Here is a 23,471-nt window from a genome sequence, read left to right as displayed (position 1 = left end):
ATTTTATGTGACCAAAAAATCGGGACAGCAGAAGTTGGTAAAATTTAATAAAATTATTTTGCATACAAAATTAATAACATTTTATTAAGTTTTACCCAAGCTTGACCAAAAAAATGGCTATGCCAAAATTATTTTCACGAAAAAAGGCTTCAAGGTTCCTAAGACAGTTTCCTCTTATCTTCTACGGTTTCGGATGTCCCCATACTGGTGCATTAAATAAAATACTATATTTAAGTAGCAGTACAGCTCCTTGTGAAAAAGTTCCTCCAGGAAAGTACTGTCACCTTATATATTTCTGCCGCCCATCAAATCTCTACGATTTAGAGTTCTGAGAGATCCCGCAACTGTTATGAGTAGGCGTGTCGCTTCGGCTTGTTCGTCTCGTCACTTGATGTCATAAAAAAACTACAAAATTCATGGCCATCGCTGATATCCTGCAATACTCCATAAAGGTTTTAAACACATAAAAATCGATGAACACACACTTGAGAATAAAACACAATTAAATAATAAAGGACAACACGACACATCGACTGTGAATTCTGACTATATATATATATATATATATATATATATATATATATATATATATATATATATATATATAGATAGTCAATTTTGACAACTTTACAGGATAAAGAAAAAAATTGTATGCGTCATTTATATAGCATTTGGTTTATTAAGTAAAAATATGTATATTTTTATTAGACGTGTATGTATGTGCACGTATTTTTATTTAATAAACCAGATGATATATAAATGATTATTTATGTAAAGTTGTCAAAATTGAGATAGTACCGGTTGCCAGTTCACAGTCGATATGAGGCACCAATTAAAACAAAACCTCCATCCCGGGATTATCTTTCTGTGAAGGATCCTATTTCATTTCAAAACCACTTTCCCAAGTCTACTATTTAATGGTCATAGTATGAGATTAATGACGTAGCGCGGTTGTATGGGGCCCTATTACGCGGTGAATGGGCGCGCAGATTGCAGTTTACTCGCCTGATGGAATATATTAACCGCTAGAGTGCGACTTGGTCGTTAGAAGTGGAATATGCTACTGTACGCGTTCCGATCTTTTCGTCTTGCGTTTGGGGTTATTGACCTAATTTGAATGCCTATTTTACAATTCTCAATTTTAGCCTAAATATACTCATGGACCGTAGCAAGTGGAAGACTGTTGCCTCTACCTACCCCAATGGGAAAAATGCGTGAAGTATATGTATGTGTACTCATGGACAATATATTTCAAATTAAACGTTCTGGTGTATATGGCTAGTGGTTCATATGAACATTGTTATCTTAATTTAACATTTTTTAGCGTTCCTCTAGTTTATATTTTCTTTTTTTACAATATCAAGTGACGGGACGAACAAGTTGGGCGCCTGATGGTAAGCTACACGCCTGCCCATAACAGTTGCAGTGCCACTCAGAGCTTTAAATCGCAATGATCTGAGGGGCACTGCCACTGCGCCCGTCACCTTGAGACAAAAGTTGACAAGTCCCATGTGCCTGTAATTTCACCAGCAGCATCCTTACCCTTCAAAACCAGAATACAGTCATGCTGACATTACTGCTTGGCGGCAGAAATAGGTAAGGTGGCAGTACTTCTCTGGACGAACTCTTTCACAAGGAGCTCTATTAATACAGATACCTCCAATGGACACTACGCCAACTTTACTTTTCGGTCATTTCTGTTATTTTTGTAAACATCCATATTTATTTGTTAATATTATGATTCCCGAATTTTGTGAAAAAAAAATTAAAGAAGCAAAAAAGCAAATTACTAAAAAAAAAACAAAATAAAAACGGAATTTAATTTTTAGTCCAGGACTTAATCATGTATAAAACTAAAACATTTTGATGATGGACATTGCAATACGTCCGAAACGTCGAGGTAATTAAACTATGTTTTATACGTGATTCAGTCGCGAATTAAAAATTAAGTAATGAGTGAAAATCGTGAAAGTATAAATCAAAGTAAAAACAGAACAAATTAAGTCGTAGTGCTCATTGGGGGTATCGAATAAACTGCATCTGAAAGTATAGTGCCTTGAAAAAAAAGTGACTTGAAATAAACAGTCCTCTTACTACGACACAGGTTATATGAAAGGCGTCGTACGAATCGTGCTAATTAAAACCTGTGTGTACCAAATGTGTACAGTGTACTGTGTTATTCTTGTTTGAAAGCACTTTGGAAAAAGTATTCTGCAGTAAGAATGTAAACTTCGAAGTCAAATTTGCGTAACTTCTGAAAGGAACTTTTGAGAAATCATCATCGTCAAGCCTATTATTTATTATATATCCTACCACTGGGCATGGGTTTCCAAGAGTTATAAACATTCGGACGTGCAGGGGGCCTACCACAACCTCTTAAAACAATATTACTTTAACCTTACATTGACATTTCGTGCCTTAGTACGCGCTTAAAGTAAGCTTATTATAATGTTAAAACTATGATGTTATTGGCAGCTTTTCTTTCACTCAGTTCGTACTTATGACGCGACTTTAACATTAAAGTAATATTGTTCTTATGTCAAATCATCACTTTTCTTTTCATGAACGTCGGGTAAAAGAAGATCTTCCTCGCGTGTCGACTCTGACGTTTATATTTGTGAGATTCAGTACTCGGCGACTGATACAGCAATATCAGTGGCGTTGTACAGGTCCTCTCGTGTGCAGGTGTAGGGGTACGCAAGACAAGAAAAACATGTGCCATAGTCTGGGGAGAGACACCACAAATACTTGGGCTCTCCGAGCTATAACCCCACCTGTGCTTGCTTTTTTCGGCCGACTTAGGTCCGCAGTCTATTTAGAAACTTTCAAGTGTGCCAAGGTATGAGTGATGCCGTGCGGAATACTTCTTTAATGAATCTATTCCGACTCTTTAGCCCCTGGATTACCGGCACGTGATAGTAAGGGGTGGCGCGGGTTAGTGTTTTTTTTTAAGGGCTCCAGGGAGCTAGCGGACGACGTAGCGGAGTCCCTGCGGACGTCCGCAGGGGCAACACCAGCTAGCGAATACAGCATACCAACAGGGTTTGGTTTCAGACAACCCGTAATGATTCGGTATGTGTCACTTAGTGCTGTGGTAAAAGAAGATAGGTAGATAGATAGACAGGATACCTATACACAACTGTAAATTACTGTGGTCTAAACAAATGCCATTCTCAAAAATCTCACAATATAAAATCAAAATACCAAATAACTGCTTGAAAAAGCTGTTACACTAATTATCTCTTCCATTATTTAAAAACTCCATCAAAGTATTACAGAAAGCCCTCGAAAACATTGTTAAAAATCCTAAGAATCAAGAGTCAGGGTATTTTTTAATTCCCATTAAGCTACAACCAGTAAAATATGGCCTCTGACAGTAGTTGAGATGATGGAAACTGAAAAAAAATGTTACGGCCGGTACTATTAGTAAATTTGAATGTTTAGCAGTCCCAAAACACTTTTGTTTGCAAGAGATTGAAGCTAGCCCCACCCCTTATTTAGTTTTGTGATAACTGTAAGGGTTATGCACAATATACTTTTTATATTGAACTTGCTCCTTTCCGCGCGTTGAACACATTTTAATATTTATAATTGCCGATATTACGCTGTCGTGATGGGTCACGTTTAGGCTTAATTATAAATTGTTACTTTTCTATAAACTTTACAATTTCTACGTGGAGATTCAACTCAACCTAACATCTAGCTGCAACTGACCATTACGTCTTCAAGGGTGCCGTCAAATTAGATGCTTATAAAAGAGCTACAGTGGCGCGGCAGCAGTGCGTTACGTCTTACTGCAAAAGTGGCGGGCGCGTGTCACAACAGTGGCGTTGCGACTGCGCTTCCCGATATTAAACTTAACTGCCGCGCTTCTATAAGCGTCCAATTTAAAGGCGTCCTAAGGCTTGACTTTACTAAACTTAAACGCCATTGGCTGACAAAACGGGTACGGAAGACCGCTGCTGACTGTTGATGCCTACACGCAAAAATAAAATTTAAAGTGGCAGGCGTCAACTTTGCGTACTATACGCATATTGGTATGTACAGAATTATGAACTTTTGGTTGAAATTCATTCCCTAACATGTTTTTGTTAATTATGAGTGCATGCTGTGTAGTTTCTTTGTCAGAGCTCTAATAATTTTGGCAGCAACACAACAGGGCTCTTGTCTGTCAATATGAGCCTGTCCGACGGTCCCTCAACAATAACTAATCAAAATAAAAGGGTTGCGGCCGCGGCTATTAAAAACTCTGCAAGAATTCTGCAGGAGGGTAGGGTAAAGGGGGACGTACACTGGAGAGTATTTATGTTATAAAATATGAGTAAGCGAATGTACTAAATTTTTTTGCATGACGCGGTCACTACTTAACAAATCCTCCAACATTATTTCGTATTAAAACTAAACCGACAGAATATACATCGGTATGTACGAGATCGTAGCTTATTAAGAAGAAATCAGCTCAATATTCAAATAAATTAAGTATAATAAATTGTAAGTCAATGATAATAAACGTATTTTAGTCTTTCCGACATGCTACAATGTGGGATGTTCATTATTTAACATTTCCTTGAGTTTTTCTCCCGGTAATAACCGCTGCTTGATTCTTCGTTATTTATTATCGCCTTCTTATTGCCCTCCAATGAAATATTATGCAGCAAAATAGCTAATAACCCTTATATAATTTAGGCACGGAAGTAGCGACCAAGATAATATACAGAAAGGAATGCTGAGGTGGTTCGGCTTGTAGAGAGGTTGAATGAAACAATATTGACTAAAATACTTTATGAGGCATCATCACATCAACCCATTTATACGCCCCACTGCTGGACACGGGTGTCCATCTCAGGTGAGAGTTTAGATCGATATAGATAGTTCGCCACGGGTTGGGGACTTCACACGTTTTTCAACGGTTGTGAACCTTCTTCGACATGCAAGTTTCATCACGTTTTTTCTTTCACCAAAAAGTTCATGGTAAATTTCAAGTTAAATTTCGCACATAAATTCCGGGAAACTTAGATGAGCGGTTACACACTGCGACATTTAGCAGCGATGCAAACGCGATGCAGTAGCGATGCAAACGCGATGCAGTAACGATGCAGTCTGTAGTCGTGTACCTTTACACACGTGCGCGATTTTAAGCAGCGTTACAGATACAAAATAGCATCGCTACTCTTGGGATTTATAGACGACTGCATCGATGCAATCGCACGTTTGTATCGATGCAGTTGCGCGTATTCATGGATGCAATCGCCTATAAACCGAAAGTGTAGCCACGCAATCGCGCGTTTCATGAACGTGCGTTTGCATCGCTGGTAAAAGTCGACGTGTGTAACCACTCTTAGATGTGCGAGCCCAGATTCGAACCCACGACCACTGCTTGAGAGGCAGTAGGTTGAACCATTAGGCTATCACGACTTCTTTGGTAATGGTTGATCTAATTATATTAGATCTTAGGGGCACTGCCACTGCGCCCGTCGCCCTGAGACATAAGTTGACAAGTCGCAAGTGCCTGTAATTTCACTAGCACCCTTACATTTCAAAACCGGAACGCAGTAATGCTCACATTACTGCTTGGCGGCAGATATAGGTAAGGTGGCAGTACTTCCCTGGACGAACTCTTACACTCTTACATTGAACAAATATCTATTTCTCTCATGGCAGTGACTTACTTGGCATGTTATTACTATTAAAAAACCTTTATTTTCAGATCAATTAATCCGTAGGGTGTTAGTGACAGAAATATTTAAAATTATGTTTGAAAGTATGCTGAGGATAGCCGAGTCCATTCTATTTGCTATCATTTTCTAGGTTCTATTGTATATCTTATTTATGTATAATTAATTATTGATAATATAATTTTGTACCCAACAATTTGTAACCAACATGGTAACTGTTCGGCCACGGAGGTAGCTGAGTTTGCTATCGTGGTGAAAGGATTTGCCAATCGGTGTAAGGTACTTGCTGATAGTTGTTCAGACGTCTGAGAGACAATACGATCATTCCTTGCGACCCAAAGAGTATTTTGGATTTTCATCCGTTTTTTCGATCTCACGCCTCTTCATACCATTGCCTGAATTTTTGTTTATTTATTTTCTTAATTTAAACGTAAGAAAAACGTTATACTCTTTAAATGTATCCCATTAAAAACTAGTCTTCCCTGTTTCCCTATTTTATCAAGTCAAAACATAAAACTGAACCAACATATCACTTGCTACCATAAATCTGACGTCACTAAAGCCTTAATATCCTTGTTTTCCTCTTAACTCCGGGGTAAGTGGGCAATTCTTCTGGTGGGGAATAAAAAGCCGGTAATAGCGGGGTGGTCAGTTTATTAACATGTATTAGTGCGCGCTCCGACTCGCCCATTACCCAGCGAGCACAAAAATGGGATTCACGCCCCCCTAATAAATTTACTCGCTGTTAACTCGCCGATAGGGCGACCAAAGTTTATTGGAACTCGGATAACGTACTAGTTTTATGACATTGATTCAGTTTATATGTAACTTCTTTTGGACCAAAACATTGTTATATAATAATTAGCATGAAACTGATCTGGAGTTGCAAATAAAAACAAAAAGAAAAATGTACCTAAGAAAATTAAGTTTTAGTTATAGGTATTATTTGTTCAAAGTAGGATGATCTAGACAATATTTTTTATAATTTTAACAAAACTATCTCTAATAAGGGAGCTACCATACCACCTTAGAAATATAAACTTTGCAGTAATATAAACTTAGAAATATAAACTTTGCAGTAAAACCAGAAGTTTTAGAGAACGGCACCTCTTGTAAGCCGCGATGTTATTGGTGGAGAACCGTGAACCGTGACCGTAGACATGGGCCATTATGTTTTTTGGGCCTTTTGTGGTCGCCCTAGTGAAGGCCTTTGGCACGCGACTAAACGCCGCCGAGTGATAATCTAGCGAGCGCGCTAAGTGCTTTCAACTGATTTTACTTACTATCATTGTCTACCGTATTACTATTTTATTTCACTAATATTTTAGGCAATAATGGAAGTAAAATAAACAGTTTTTTTTTTCATTTGATTTTAATCACGATAAAAAGTACTAATTTTTAACGAATTCTCGCCATCATCACTTCAGTCGAATGACGCTTACTTCTGGATAAAGGTCTCCCCTAAAAATCACAAATACCAATCTCCCGCTGCTCGCACCTAAGTAGATTGTCCCGGATACTAATAAATATGTACATACACGATATATAAAGCAACTATTAATTGAGGCTATCAGCGCAAAAGTGGCGTAACCCACATTCAATTTTATTTCTACAATATTACTTTAAATCATACTAATGTACATTTTTTTTTGTATGATAACGATAATAATTTTTTTTTTTAATGTGGCTTACACCATTTTTGTGCTGATGACTCAATTTAGAGTCTCATTTAATTGTGCCACCATTACTACAAATTTATTTCATAAAACGACAAAAGCAAGTAACTTTTTCCGGTACTAATATAAGTAAATACTCGGTGTAAGGTCTCATTCCCATACATTAGCCAGTAACTGCGGCAATAAACAGTCGGGTTTAACATTAGGGCGCCGATCTGGCTAACAGGGTGTTGCAGAAAAGAACTTTAAATTTATATCGTTGACTATAACACTGTCCTGTACTTTATGAAAGCAAAACTAAATACAGCACGTTACTTAATGAATCTTTGAATTTATTGGCTGTTTGTACAATCTCGAGCACTTGACAATTTAGCCCGTTCTTATGGGTTACGACATAAAATTTAAATCTTGAGTGTCAAGTTTGACTCTGTACAAATGGATATAAGCCTCGCCTATTTAATACATCAATTATTTAATCATGGTATGCATCTAAGAATTAATGATATTATGTAATTAGTATAGTCCTCAGATGTTGAGGCATAGACCATTTTGACATGCTTTTTTAAAATTTTACTTGAATTAATAATTATTGTTTATTATTTCTTTGTTTGGAATCAAGGGGAGGCTTTTACAATTAGCCTGATGTATCCCCACTGCCGGCAGTGAATAAAAATAACAATACCGGCATAAAAATAACAATATGATAACCTCCTTAAACGCCGTGACCGCTACTGACTTTTGCCTGCGCTCAAAAAGATTCCTTAAGGTCAATCTTGCTGATAGTACATGTTTTCAAGAAAACACATATACCATTCAAATATATGTCACTGTGTAATCTTAATCGAATATGCACTAAACAGTTAAAGTAAGTTTTTAATTGAACCAGTGTGAACTTCCGTAAATCTCGAACAGCTCCGACGTTTGCACTTCCACATCATCTACCATCTCATCCACAACTCGAATTATAGATGTAGTTGTTTATATGATCTGGGGATTAGAAAAAATAGTACAGTAGGTATATTTCATAAAATATTTATAATTCTAAAGGCTAATTTTTATTGCTTCATGAAACTTAAAATATGATAATTAATTTGAAAAAGATTGTAAGCTATTGTCGGGAATTATAAATATCAACATTTTTCTAATTTTGTATTGTTGCTCGCATTTTTTCTTTTAATAGTTCACTAGTCATTTTCATTATGAGTCTTAGAGTGAGGTCAGACAAACTAACTTTGTGAGTTGTGATTTGCGTTATTGGACTTGCGTAATTTACGCTGCATTCGGTTTCATATAAAAGTCCTGTTTGTGCCACACGACGACGCAAAATGAGTTGTCTGCCGACTCACACGCGTAATTACCACTGAGTTTAGGTCGCATCGTGAGTCGTGTTGGTGCGGGTGAAGGAAGGGGTGAGAGAAGTGATCACTTTGCTATTGGATGCGCGTGAATAAACACGTTTCTTGCTCTCTTACATTATATGACACAAACACCCCGTACAAACGCTTAACAGTAACTGAATAAAATCATTTCGTCTGGCGCCCCAACCGAATTTCAGTCGAACGTAAATTACGCGACTTACAACTCACAAAATTAAGTTCGTCGTGCCTCACCCTTATTTGCATTCATTACTTGTTTTGGTAGATATCCGAATATAAAGAATATTAGAGTCTGTCATGTATATAAGGATTGCATACCGTGATGTTTACTATTCTTTTGAACGAATAATACGTTGTTATGTTAATGCAAGACTACAATACCACCCCTTTTTTATGACTTTTTATGAACGAGCAAAACAAGTATTACGTCATCTTTCTGCGTAGCGGAAGTAAGTGCAAGGACATAGACAATGTGGTCTTATTGATTACATTTACGATGTATATTTGCGTAATGGCTGATGAGGTCTCACAGCGAAGCGGGTAACGCGGAAAGGCGCCCCTGTAATGCGTCGGGTAACCGAATATGCGAGGAAATTGCCGGAGCGAGCAGATGCGATTGCGAGCGCCCGGATACAGGCAATCATCAATCTGGCTCCCCCCGCGCGCCTGCCCCACCCCGCTCGTAAATCACGCGCACAATGGCCGGAGGAAGTTCTTAAGAAGAAAAACTATAGGTCATATCCTTCCTGGGAGGCGGCCAATCGGAAGCCGGGGAGAGCGCACCCCCGCGCCCCGTCAAGGGTTATTCGGTTAGGGCGAGATTTTTCCACGTCTAGCCCGTGGCGTGGCGTCGTCCGTCATCCGCTGGATTATGCGTAAGCCCCGCGAATGGATACAGAATGATGCGAGCCCATCCTGAATTATTTATATTGATAAGTTCTCGATTTGCGGCTAAATTGCTTTGCCCTGAGTAATTTTGTTCGCTTTTCTCGTTGTGCCTGATTCGTATGAGTTAAGCCAACTTAGATTGGTATTTTCTTTTCTATTATCGAAGACGTTGGTTGATACTTAAGGCTTATTTAATGAATGCTAGTGGATTTCTACGAGAAAATATTTTTTCTTATTAAGATTAAATAATCATTCTTATTATCAATATAATAATATCTTATCTAGAAGATCACGACAATTCAGCGATTAGGTCTATGGGCGCTAGCTTTCGTTTCTGAGTAGAAATAATTTGGGAAAGTATGAAAAGAAATTATGATATTTTGTTTTGATAATTTCTTTATGTTATGTTATCTTATTAAAAACAGTGACAGACATAACATTAATACGAGGAATAAAAATAAACTAGCTGTTCTTCACAGTCGTCGTCACAAAGTTTCAAATTAATTTATTTAAGGGACAATGAATTTGCCATTGGAAGGTTTGCTGGTACTTATAGCACAGGTTTTCCTTTTTTTAAGTATCAGCGATCATATGTACTGATTTTTTTATACTTACCGTACACTATGCATGTTGTGTTATTATTAAGGCCAATAAATTATTATTATTATTATTATTATGATTCCAATTAACGGGATGAACAAACATACATATGATAGTAAACCACACTCCTGTCCATAGTAGTTTGCTGTGCCACTCAGAGCTTAAAATCGCAAAGATCTGAGGGGCACTGCCACTGCACTCATCACCCTGAGACTTAAGTTGATAAGTCCCATGTGCCTGTAATTTCATCAGCACCCTTCATGTTCACATTACTGCTTGGCGGTAGAAATACATAAAGTGGCAGTACTTCCCTGGACGAACTATTTCTACTAGAAGCAGCTTGTTAGTATCATATTGAGTAGAACACAAAATTCCATAAAATTGATAAATGTAGAGCTACAAAACTTGCAACGTGAATTATCCACTAAGAAGATACCTTCAAACGGTATTATCTAATGAAAATATTCTTTCCGCCGCTTGCCTACGTAACTGGTTTCGGTAGAAATATACTACTTTGGTTTTCCCATACCGTTAAAATACATATAGCTACATTTATATAGCTGTTATTGACGAACAGCTCAGCTGAGGGTTTCTAACGTCTTCAAGTAAAACTCCTGCTTCATGTATATACTTTGTAATGACGTAGTTTTTGGTACATTAAAATTGTGTTAAATAAAATGAGTACGAACGGCGTAATGGACGGTTACGGAGTGCTGGCGTGCGGAGGTGTCCGCTGCGCATGTCACACTTCTCAGCCCTCACCCCCCAGGAACTGGTTCCGCCGCCGCACTCTGGCGCAGCAGCGTTAACACATATTACATTCAAACTTCGATTATGTACAACCACCTAGCCACATATCGTCTTTCTTCTCACTAACTGCCGTATCCGGCATGTTTGTCGCACTTTAGTTAAGTTGTTCGATCTTACCCAGCTTTCAAGAACGAACGTTATCTACTTATCGTCGTACACCTTGTTATATATGAAGATAGCAATATAGGCCTTGTAGTAGCATAGAGCGCCCTGCGAAAGAGTTTATGTTGCTTTTTTAATATAAAAAATTAGTGCTCATTTGACCTCCATTTCACCCGATGGAAAGTCATGATGAGGTCGACGGTGTAGCAAGCACAACTAAATAATGCCTATTCATTCTCGCCTTGGAAAGGTCCATGTTATAGCGAATTAATACGCTGGCAAGGAATTCCACTCTCTAGTCGTTCGCCATATAAATGTGCAAACGAAACGCTTGGTGCGAATCCTGGGAATATCTACAACATTGGGGTGTTGTGGATATTCATTTTCATTTTATTTATTTTATTAATTTTTATACGAATGTAGGGTGGGAATATAAATTTCATGAAAAAATATTTAAGACAAACGCAGTTATTTTGCACGATTTTACCAAAACTTCAGAGTTCGCGAAGAAGCAAATTAATTTACTTCCATAGCATTCTGAGCATTACTGTATTCCAATTTAGAAGGATAAGGGTGCTGGTAAAACTACAGGCACATGGGACTTGTCAACTTTATGTCTTAAGTGATGGGCGCAGTAGCAGTGCCTTGAAGGTTTTTTAAAACTCAGAATGGCACTGCAACTGTTATGAGCAAGCGTGTTGCTTGCTACCAGGAGCACGACTTTTTAGACCCGTTACTTGATAATAATATACAAAAACGAACACATTCGAAATTAGCCCCCTTTACACAGTCACTCTATCGTGCGTGTTCAGGAGCGTACACGATTGCGCACTGGAATGCTTGCACACGCAATCGTTCGCGATTACCTGTTTAAATTTTTTTAAGCTAACGTTCTTTCGCACGCGATTGCTTGTGTTCGTTTTTGTTATAACGGAAAGAGCGTCCGTGTAAAGGCTAATAGCGCAGGATAGACCGCTTGAAACTGGCGTGTGTTGGAGTGCGCGACTGGTGAGTGCATTCGCGCGGTCTTTCCATTTTCCTTCTTAACACACGCGCTCATCGCGCACGATTTCTGTATCACGCGCGATAGAGTAACTGTGTAAAGCCAGCTATTGTTACTACCTTTCAGCTCAAGGTATGAAGTGGTAAGGAGAAGGACAATAAAATATAAAATGAAAATGTGAAGCAAGAAGTAGTTGTGTTATGCTACTGCATTACAACTGCCTATTGCCCCTAAGAGGGTAGTTTCTATGAACACATTCATTAGTGCACATGGTGGAATTTAGGCCGTGCCCCAGCGGCCTGAGCGGTCCACGGCGGTCCATGGCCCGCGGCCAATTGCATATGCCCGGCGCTTGTTACCGATGTTAGCCAGTTTTTACACCCCTTTGTGTTGAATTGCAATTGCCTAATGGACCTACACGATTGCATTGACTACTATTTTTATTTTATATTCTTATCGTCTATTTAAGTAGAATATTTTAATAAATATAATTGTTGCTTTTTAGTGCTTAGGGCCCTGAGCGAATGTACCTATTGTATTCTTTATCTGTGATCTTAATTTATATTTATATAGTTTACTGTAAGTACCTATTACGTTTTCACGCCTAAACCGCTGAACCTATGTTAATAAATTTTTGTATAGAGATAGAGGGGACTTGGGACCGAGAATAAAAAAGTAACGAGGAAGATCACTCCCCGCCCCTCCCTTGCTTTAGATACCCCACCGTGCTCCTCATATTGACGGAACGGCAACAAGGCCGTTAGCGAGCCGTTCGCTAAGGACGATTTTGATGTTTAAATTTTGAATATTGTTTAATTAAAAAAAAATAGTGTAGATAATTTATGGTAGTGTTATTCACTTATTATGTTAAGGTCTTTGTTTAAGCTACTTATTTGACTTTATTTAACTTAACTGCCGTGATTTGCTATTGTTTTAGTATTAAATAAAGAAAATCATTAGTATACATAATGATCATAGTATTTACATATACAACTCATTTGCTCTTACAAAGTCACTGTACACTTTAAACCAGAAAATAAACAGTTCAAGTAAATGATGGACAACCCTACTACTTCACGCACACATTTGCCTGTGTGCAGTAGTGTAGTGCAGTGCGTAGTAGTAGTAGGTAAATAAGTTTGTGCCCTTGTATGCAGTGTCCGGGGTGTACCTAGGAGAAGAACATACTGTTTGTCCCAAAAATAAATCTTAAAGGGGGTGAAATAGGTGAAGTTTGTATGTAGAACCAATAAAACTATGGAAATTAGTGTAGTACAGTATGGTACCCTAAGTACTTATTCTACGCAGAAGTCGCGGGCATGAGCTAGTTTAAAATAAGTTTTTATATGATTATGCTTTGCTGTTTTGTTTCTTTTTCCCATTTTATTGCAAACATGACGGAATTTCTACTCGCGGAACCCTGCCACCATCTCTACCACCATTCGAATCTACAGAATTTCCTTGCTATGATCTCATTTTGATGCCCCATTCTAATAATGTACGTCTGATACTTTTTATAATACGCCGCAGCGGAGGCGTGCATTCCCCGAGGCGATGGGCCGTTCGTTTTCAAATTCAAATAATGCTGTAACGAACAACCCGCCCCCACGGATGCAATCATCTTCTAACACACACAGTGCACAGTACAAATTTTGTAAAATTAGTCTATTTTCAGTTAATACTTCATTGCTCTTTCTGTATAAGTGTATTTGAATAATAAATAAAGTTCTGTTACTGCTTATCCCATTAAGAAACAGCCGTGATGGTATGTACATGTTTATTGGTACTAATGATAATAATGGTTAGTCTGTATATAGTCCCACTGCTGGGCACAGTACAAACTCCATACATATCATTAATAGGCTACCACGGCTTCTATTTATTTGTATGCGTAAATGTATTGTCTCTCCCGTCGCACCTTCAACAAGAAAGTTGCGATACGTGTTATTAAACGTCTTAATTTAAATTTTATATTTTTATTATATATTTAGTACTATTCTAAATAGGTAAATCGAAATGTTGTCTATTACCTTGGAGTGCCGACGTCGCTTCCCGAAATTTTTAGCAAATCCTGTAAATAAATATCGCATACACTTATTGCCCCGCACTAGGGAAACTCTGAGTCGCGCGTGAAATGCCACGGAGGCAGTTAACCTGAAAATATTATTATATATTTAGAACCATTTTCAAAAAGTTTATTATAATTTTACAATTATAAAAAGTGACCAGATAATACCTCATAAAATGCTTAATTACAGTTTGTTTACTTTTAATTAATTACCTAAACCGTTGTAGTATATTCAGTTCAATTCAATAGGTTATTACGAATCATAACTTTTCAGCATCATACCTTTCCATTTCCATTAACTAAAATTACTATTATTATTAAAATGTTTTAATTAAGAAAATTACTTACAGCTCTAGACTCCATCTATTACAATCCGTTTAAATAATAGCATCACTAATTTAAACCATTTTCATTCCAAGAAGAGCAGATTGCTAATTCACATCCCGATAATAAGATATTACCCCGTAATTTTCCTATCACTCGGAATGACAGCGATTATGGGGTAATACCACCCTCACTCCATTATTGTAACTAATCTTGTCACTAATCCGACGCCGATTACCGAATTTTGATTACGAAAAGCCGAGTGATGCCGAATGTAAATAGGCTCAAATAATGCGGTTGAAAATTTAAACATGCGTGTAATTTTCGAATTTGGAAATGCGCCCGCGCCATATGCATCGCCTCTGGCGTTGTTTTTTTAATTTTTGGGGAGCCTTGTTTAAATTTAGACTGTGGTGAATTGATGGCTAGTGAGAGAGTGGACTTGTTATAGACACATATTAATAATAGTAACGTTAGTTTAACAATGTGTTTGTAACAGTATTTTTTTTTTTTACAAGGTCCATTATGATATTAATTCATATTACCTACCACCTTGTATATAACACTATAGTCTATCTTTTTTGAAGATGGAGTAAAATGACAGTTACAGGGTTGCCAATTTTCATAAAATTTTAAATAGTCATGTTATCGATAGATTTATAGATAGATTCTGAAAGAAGTTAACATTTGCCAAAAAATTCTGAATTGTGAATGTTACGGATTTAAATCGCGTATATTTGTTTTTTCAAAGTATTTCCCACGGAAGAAATATTTATGTGGTCAGTGGTATTTCCTCTGATGAAAAATCCCAAACAGTCATAAAACTGCAGTACTAATTAATATGTTTTAGTTTATTCTAATTTCTATTACTAATTGATAATAAATTAAACTTAATAAAAATTCATTTAATAAAATAATTTGTAAAATTTAATGTAGCGTAAATTGGAATGTTTTCTTTGTAAAATTAAAAATAAGGTATTCAATTAATAACTATTGTAACTATAGTCAAAAATAGGGTTGTTTGCATTAATATTAGACATGAGGTTGAAGACAGTACCACCTCAGTCAACCGTGACCATGGGACCCGTAAAGGGCCCGAAATGTCGGTTTGTTTTGAAAAAACAAATATATGCGATTTAAATCCGAAAAAATAGTTTCATTTCCTATTAGTAAATTATTATTAACAAATAAACGCATCTATAAATCCCATTTCGGAAAGCAACTGTTCGCAAAGAAATTAATACCACCTAAAGAGATTCAAATGTTTCGTCTATCTGAAAGTTTGCTGCATTGTTTTGCATAATAGGGTGAAAATACTCAAATTATAGGTTGTAAATACTCAAGTGTAGGTTGTAAATGCTCTACAGTGGTCATATTCTTAAATGGAATGAAATTTATTTTATATGTTTGTTACTTTAGTTCTTTGCAGAACAATAACACTTTAATGTTGCATTGAATGCGCTACATTAAAGCGAGTAGAGTGAGGCCAATAAAGGGTTTATTACCAACTCGCCCCATGTAATTTATCGGTTAGCCGCTCGCTCGCTTCCGAATGCCCGCGCCTGTCAATGCTACTGGACCGGCGTTGAGAGATAGTCGATGTTTTGTGGAAAAAAACAAATGTGGTTTGGATAGTATTAGGACAATTTTCATCTGTAAGTGACGTTTAATTGTAAGGCGATTATATTCTTTATCAAATTTTCACCTTATCAAAGTAGGTGCAGTCGAACCCCTTGTGAAAGAGTTCGTCCAGGGAAGTTCTGCCACCTTACCTATTTCTGCCGCCAAGCAGTAATGTGAACATTACTGCGTTCCGGTTTTGAAGGGTAAGGGTGCTTGTGAAATTACTGGCACACGGGACTTGTCAACTTCTGAATCAGGGTGACGGGCGCAGTGGCAGTGCCCCTAAGATCTTTACGACGTAAAGCTCTAAATGGCACTGCAACTGTTCTGGATAGGCGTGTCGATTACCGAAAGGCGCACGACTTGTTCATCCCGTCACTTAGTATTATAAATAAAGTTATTTGATTTAACCTCCTCAGTGGTCCAACAATTTGCACTGTGGGTGGGGTTTAGATCCTGGGTTCGATTCCCGGTAGAGCCTATTTGGGAAATGAACTTTCTGAATTGTTAACGGTCTGAGTCTACTGGTTAGTGCCCCGGCAAGACTTCCGTTGCTGTGGTACTCATAGTACAGGGAATCTCCGAGTTTGATAACAGGTCATTGATGCAGTTGTGTGACGCATTATGAATCTAAAAAAATCATACAAGAAAATCATATACATACAGTACTAATTTTCCACTGGCATATTCAATTCAAACGCCACAAATCCCCTCTTCTAAACCAACAAACAACATAAAGACTTAGCCCCTTTATGCGCTACCCCAAGCTTTTAAAAGTAACATTTGCACTACCCTGTAGCGGCCGCGAACAAACACATGGCATATTGTGCCCCTATCTGATTAACGCAAACAGTTTTGAATGAACGCCTCAGGTTTTGGTGGTTATCGATATACGATTTGTTTGGCGTTGCTGCGATTCGTTTTCATAAACGTAAACGGCGAATATATCTCACACTTGCGATTCGCAGATGACATAGTCCTAATGGCGAGGTCGCTGGAGGAGCTACAACAAATGCTGGACAGCCTGACATCCGCCTCACAACAGATTGGTCTCAGCATGAACTTAGATAAAACGAAAGTCATGATCACAATGTTCCGCGACCAATCGCAGTAAATGACCATCTTCTTGAAGTTGTTTCGAAATACATTTAAGTCGGGCGGATTTTGCGATTGGGTAAAAATAACTTCGAGAGGGAAGCCAAGAGGAGGATTCAGCTTGGCTGGCTAGCGTTTGGTAAACTACATCAAGTGTTCTCGTCACCCATACCGCAAAGTTTGAAAACAAATGTTTTCAATCAGTGCGTTCTACCTGGTATAGATAGGATGTTTTCACCACTGCGTGATTTATAGCATTCTAAAGCAATTGTGTGGGCCATCTTACTTCACACATGGATTGCAGTCGTAGTACACAGAGATAGACTTGGAAAGTAATTGGTAAAAGTATATTGGTATAAAATACAGGTGTTATGGTAGCAAATCTTGCTCATGTAGTGTATCGGTAGACTGTTGGTAACGCACTACGTCAAAATAGAGTGTGAATTACGTATTTAAATTAAAGTACGGTACGTGGCTAAAGTAGCCACAAGCGCAGACTTATACCAGACAACAAAAAAGTAACGAGAATGGACACTCCCTAGCTTTAGATACCGCACCATGCCCCGCACATTGACGGTCACATTGACTGAACGGCATCAAGGCTGTCGGCGACCCGTTTTCGCGATAAGACGGCTTTGATAGTTGAATATAGTTTTCATTTATTGATTACGAAACTTGTACGTTAATATATAATATAATTGTACGTTACTATTTATAATGGTTGTGAATTGTGCTGTGTACGGCTGTTTATTTTCTTTTTTTTTCTTTTAGTTCTTTCGTTTTCCGAAAGATGAAGCGAAGATGAAAAAACTTATACCTAATTATTAACTAGGTAATGATAAACTTGAACACACAATATCAAATACCTTGGTTACCTTATTTAAAAGTATCTGTCCAAAATATAACATTTTTAGCGCTTTTAATATATTTTTTAAATAAACCTTCAAAATTATTCTAGTTAGTGAATTAATGAAAAATATACTACTATGTCGATATAAATATCTAATGAACATGTGTAATTAATAGGATTCTATTAAAAGAATTAAAGAAAACAGAATTTTCGCTATGTCGCCGCTCTGACTAGGTATCGTAATTGTACGAGAAAATGATGAGTAACCCTGCCACTTCACGCACACATTGCGCGTATGCAGATAGCGCTTTGTTCTATGTAATAGTAGTAGGTAAATAACTTTCAACTGTTGTATGGAGTGTCCGGGGTGTGGTTATACCGAAGAATGTATGAAACTATATAGCAATGTTTGTAAAAACACCTTAAGTCCAAAATATGAACTTAAGGTCCTTACCTTACCACTCACCTAAAGAAATAATCTCTACGTTAAAATACGATTTGAAATTAATCATTTGGCACAAGGTATGTATTTGTAATCCAAGTCAACAAAGATTTTGTAATACCTTTTATATAATTTTTCGACCAGTCTTACTATAAACTTTGTCAATGGCAAATTATGAATATTCACATCTCAGTCTCATATTCTAGAAATAGTTGAAAAGCATCACAAAAATAAATTATCGAGTTCTTAGGTTTTCGCGATTGTTACACATAGGAAATGAAACTATTTTTAAACTTAATAAAAATTCATTAAGTAAAATAATTTGAAAAACTTAATGTTGCGTAAATTGGAACGTTTTCTTTGTAAAATTAAAAATAAGGTATTTAATTAATAACTATTGTAACTATAGTGAAAAAAATAGGGTGGTTTGCATCAATATTAAACATAACTGGTTGAAGACTGTACCACCTCAGTCAACCGTAGTCAAAAATGGGACAGGTCCCATGGTCTAAAGGGCCCGAAACGTCGGTTTGTTTGAAAAAACAAATATACGCGATTTAAATCCGGAAAAATAGTTTCATTTCCTAAAAATAAAGTAGGTAAGCTTTTGCCCGTTATTGTTCTAGGTACTTATTTTATTAAGCACCATTTTAACTTCAAAGGCAGTTGTAATATCTAAATCAACAATTGCCCTTCAAAAACATAGGGCAAACAATCACATATAGGTACACTCTACCTATTAATAACTCTACTTTTTTCCAAATTTTAATTCTCTTTTCCCATCGCTCCCGGCTAATATTTCAAGTTTTATTATATTTTTTAATTTTGTATTGACACTGATAGACGATCGATCATGCGCTCAGGGAGTATCAATTCTCAATTTTAACTTTAACAAATCGTTTTCCCCGATTGTAATTTGCTTGAGAGCATAATGGTCCTACTTTATTATATTTCTTACTTATTCTTTGAGATATTTTCTTCCTTGGGGAAAATGTTAAAATTATTAGACGGATTAATTTAAGAATTGGAGACCGCCGCTGCTTGAAATACGTAAAAAAGATTGTGATAATTTATTCAATATTTCCTTCTGGCCAGTGTGGCGGTCATAACGTGTGTATTACGGCATGAACCCATTTTTATAAAGAGATCCATCTACAGGAGTTGAACTTGTGGGCTTATGATAATTTCTATCACTTTTTTAAGTAATTGATAGTGTAGTTTGACAATTGTTAGGCGATAAACTACTTAATACATTATAATGATGAATTTGGTAGCCCAGCGGTTTTTGCAATTGAAATATTGGTAAGAAATTTCTGGAAATCAACTTTTCTAAATTGGTTCTGGTCTGTGCGTTCTAGGTTATGCCTCGGAGCTAATTTTGTTGCTCGAATTCATTACTTACTTAGTAGCAGTAAAGATCCTTGTGAAAGAGTTCGTCCAGGGAAGTACTCCTTACCTACTTCTGCCGCCAAGCGGTAATGTGAGCATTACTGTGTTCCGGTGTTGAAGGGTAAGGGTCCTGGTGAAACTACAGGCACATGGGACATGTCAACTTATGTCTCAGAGTGACAGGCGTCTCTCAGATCTTTGCTTTTAAAGCTCTGAGTGGCAGTGCAACTGCGTGTCACTTAACATCAGCTGCACGACTTGTCACCCCGTCTCTTGGTATCATAAAAAACAAACATAGGTACAGGTAATTCCCTAGTTTCCCTGACCAGGCAATTGCTGTGGTTATCTGACAAGTTATTATTATGTATTGACGTGTACATTCTTAGTGCACTTCGACTATAGATTCTTAGGCAATTAGCATATACATAGCAGTAAACCGCACAATGCCAACACTACTAAACTTGCCTATACATAATCCGAATCAAGTACTCATGCCGTTGTGTATCATTTACAGTTAAACACAACGCAATATTAATATTACAGAAACAATAGGGTAACAAATCACAAACGGCCACAATACAAATAAAAGTATTACATGTATTTTTCCATTATCCGATGTCCCTTGGTGAATAGTTTATGTTTGTGGACGTTTTGCTTTCATTGCTCAATGGAATAAACCGGAATCACTATTCCGTAACAATATCAATACCTTCCGGGGAACAAAGGAGGTTTACTTAGAACACACTTTTTTGTCGTATATCATATTTGTATGTGTCTGTTTTTATGATCAAAGTTTCTAAGAGAAGTCAATGAGAGGACAATGTTACGTAATTATACGGAAAAGGACCAACTATAATCTATTATATTAATAAAAACGATACCATATCTTTTGTTTAAGGATATTTTGCAACTGGTTGCTGTTGACTTGAATGCGCCACCGGAAAAAATAACGAGCTTATTCAATTAAAAGATAGTTTTATTACTTAACTTGTATCAGTTTTGTCATCTGTTAACTTGTTGTTACCTCTTACACTAGGAAAACTAAAGCCTCTCTAGGAATGTCGTTATTAAACGTATGGGAGTGTTTAATGTTAAAATTTTGGATATTTATAGTTTTATTTTTAAAAGTTATTGATGTCGATTTACTCTATAGATTTTAAGACTTTCGTGGTTATTCACTAAATGATTATCACTAATATCAGGTTTCTTACCACGGTATGACTTCTTTTTATTTTCCCGATATTTCGGAACGGTTGCACGCTCCATGGTCACGGGTTGACTGACTTCGAGTCGATTTACTCATTAGGTAGCGTTCTTTCGATATCAGTTTAAAGCTTTTTGATGTCTCTTATATTTATGGGATAATCGCTTGAGCACATTTAACGATTACACCCATTGTACATTGAAGTAGCGCCTGAGCACGGATCACGGCTCAAGACTCTACTGGATACTTCTACTTACTAGATGGGCGTATAGGAGAGAATTTGCTCGAGTACACGCTGACGTGGGGGGCTGTTATTTCATGTGGATTGTGTGTGTGTGTTGCGATCTGGTTAGCCAGTAACGTGGCAAGAGTGATAGAATCATTTAGGATTACCATACCCAATGCACAACACCAGTTTTATACTAAGTTTGCGTTTGCGTGTTTGAGAATACAAGTAATGCCATCTTTTGGTGACACTCGGTACTATATGTGTGTATTACAATATGAATCATCGAATCTTTTTTATAATGTCAAGTGACTGATGTTCATGGCAGTTGCAGTGCTCCACCAGCTTTAAGGCTCAATTTACATTGCGACGGAACGGAATTATCTACAGTGGTGTTTCGTATCTTAGTCTTATTTGATTTTAATAAATTTTAAATTTTTTGTTTATCGTAATCATTGTGTTTGTTACAAGAAACGAAAGTGAACTGTATGACACATCAAAACTATACGCGGAAGCAGGAGTACTCGCAGTCAGACAGCTTTATATTCTTAGTACTTATTCTCTGTCAACAAGCCTTGCCATGCTTTGCATATATTAAGCAAAAAACAAAATAGAAAGTATTATGACTACAAACGGTTAGAACATCCTTCGCGCAAAGATTTCTCTATTTTAATACTGGTAGGTTGTATAATGCATTAAATAGGTATTGCAAATAACAATAAATTTGAAGTGAATAATCTCAGTACAGAGCACTAAAAAAACCGACCTCAAAAGTACGTGGAATTACGTCTATTTGCCAAGTTTTATTGAAATATCCCCTAGTTCGCCACTATACAGGACTTGACACTGGAGATAATAAAAATCGGTTCGCACAACTCAAAGTATATTGAGAGAAAAACGCCTTGAATTGGAGAAATAGCAAAATCAACCATTAAAGTAATTGCTCCTAAATTAATGTTAGGCGCTATTTAGGAAAATGAATCTTCATGCGTGAACAGCCACCCTTCGAGGTGGATGATTTTCTTCAAAATGAAATGGGACCACTATGGATGTACCCCCTTTCCGACAAAAAAGAATCATGAAAATTGGTTCACAAATACCGGAGTTATCGCGTAACATACATACAAAAAAAACATAGTCGAATTGAGAACCTCCTCCTTTTTTGAAGTCGGTTAAAAAGAAATTAACTTGCACGCAACACACATACGCACGAACGCACCCACGCATGCACGCACGCACGCACGACTGTTTTAAATACACGTTTCCCTTAGTTATTTTTATTTATAGTATAGTTTAAAATTGTTATAGTCTAAGGAACTTAATAAATAAGAAACAAGTCTGCAAGGGTTATATAAAAATTGTATTCCTAAAGTAATCGTACGCAGACCGATGCGAATATCTTATGTGCCATTAAATAAATATCGAGACGGTTACCGGGAAGATATACCGCTAATATCACGATGTAAATGGCCGATTTGCGGCGCACCAAAGTTTAATGTTATCTACTGCGTTACATACCAACGAACATGGGCGAATACATTTAGAATAAAATTACAGCTACTATGCAAAAAAGTACCTTATATTATTATCCTAAAGGGCATATTCTTTCGAGGCCGCTCGACCGCGATAACATTTCTTTGTTTGATTTATCTCAATGATATCCCCGAACAACCACATCCTCTTACTTTATTCATGGCACTGTTTCGTGCTTGTCATCTGACGTTGAACATCTTATTATTGCGCGGTTACAATTAGCAGGCACACTAAGCGCCTTTACGCTTTACTTCCGATTCGTATTTGTTCCGAATCCGAGATTACACAAATCTAGAAAACTCGGACCCACTTCGGATGTCGCTTATGCACGTAGAGATAAAATGATCCCTGTGACATTTCGGACCGTCATTTTTCGGATTCGGAACTGGGGGTCTACTCTCGATCTCCGTCCGATATCCGCCCGAAACAATTACTGTCAAATAAGTAATATTCGACAAAATTAAAAGACAAGTATCCAGGATGAAGCTTCAAGTACTTATTGCTTATTTGGCAGTAATTGTTTCGGACGGAGATCGAGAGTAGACCCCCTGACAAGATTCGGACGTAGTACGCAAACGTAGTATTAC

General features: G+C 37.2%; 1 protein-coding gene across 1 annotated transcript in view; it reads left to right on the top strand.

Moving 5' to 3' along the window:
* LOC113231435 (chromosome transmission fidelity protein 18 homolog) overlaps positions 1 to 23,471 on the top strand; it is an 80,086-nt gene that overhangs the window by 30,321 nt on the left and 26,294 nt on the right. The gene's annotated exons all lie outside the window — the stretch shown is intronic.

The sequence above is a fragment of the Hyposmocoma kahamanoa genome, unplaced genomic scaffold (genome assembly GCF_003589595.1).
Source record: "Hyposmocoma kahamanoa isolate Upper Pololo Valley unplaced genomic scaffold, ASM358959v1 65, whole genome shotgun sequence".
In the NCBI taxonomy this organism is placed as follows: Eukaryota; Metazoa; Arthropoda; class Insecta; order Lepidoptera; family Cosmopterigidae; genus Hyposmocoma; species Hyposmocoma kahamanoa.
Note: the sequence above shows the minus strand (reverse complement) of the source record. Positions and strands in the feature narration are given on the sequence as shown.